At 38.8% G+C, this 894-nt stretch overlaps 1 non-coding gene across 1 annotated transcript; it reads right to left on the bottom strand.

Moving 5' to 3' along the window:
• Positions 1-505: 505 nt before the first annotated feature.
• On the bottom strand, positions 506-587 carry TRNAL-UAG (transfer RNA leucine (anticodon UAG)). Its single transcript has one exon. It is a non-coding gene; the product is annotated as a tRNA-Leu (tRNA).
• Positions 588-894: the final 307 nt, after the last annotated feature.

The following is an 894-nucleotide window of genomic DNA, read 5'->3' on the forward strand; positions in this document are numbered from 1 at the left end:
AAAAAAAAAAAAAAAAAACCCTAGCTTCAGTAATGTTTGAAGTAATAGGTGCAGTTTTATACATTTCTCAAGTAAAATCTCTTAATATAAATTCCTGATAGAAGTGAGCTCAAACTTGAAACAGTCGACGGTCATTGTACTGCAGGCTATGGCACAACCCAAGGTTTAAGAATATCAGCTATAACATCACCTAGTATGAGGCAATTGCACATACCAACTGAAAGAATCCTAGATCTATTAATAGAGAATCATATACTATACTTAATCAAATATTAAGAATACTACCACCGCACGTCTTCCGTGTCGTAGACAGCAACTAAAAGGGACAGTTGCTGCCTTGTAGTTGGCCTATTTAGTCAAAAGTTAGACTCATCGCCAATAACTGTGATTGATGACTGCAAGGGCATACGATCGTTAAAACCCTATGACAAATTATTAACAATAACTGAGGCTGTTAAAAGGAAATGGTATTGTGTGCCCTCAATCACCAAAACAAAACAATTCTTGGCAGCGGTGGGATTCGAACCCACGCCTCCTGAGAGACTGGAGCCTAAATCCAGCGCCTTAGACCACTCGGCCACGCTACCTTGAGATTACACGGTTGAGATAAACTGTTATCACAAGGTTATATCTATAGTTTAGACTCGCTATGACAGACCACAAACAAACGGGCCCCCGATAAGATTTATATCTTATTCTTAATTACAGAAAGTATGTAGAGATAAAACATAAATATTGCATATTTAGAAAAGGATACATCGTAGCTGATGAATTACAGCAATCTTCATCAGTATCTTACAAAACGTTTTTGGTGGAACAGAATACATAACATGAGGCGTCTTCTGAGGGCATGCCGGGAAAACAAGTGAGGTCAGGATCGCGCACGTGGAGAAG

This window comes from Palaemon carinicauda, unplaced genomic scaffold, assembly GCF_036898095.1.
Source record: "Palaemon carinicauda isolate YSFRI2023 unplaced genomic scaffold, ASM3689809v2 scaffold692, whole genome shotgun sequence".
NCBI lineage: Eukaryota > Metazoa > Arthropoda > Malacostraca > Decapoda > Palaemonidae > Palaemon > Palaemon carinicauda.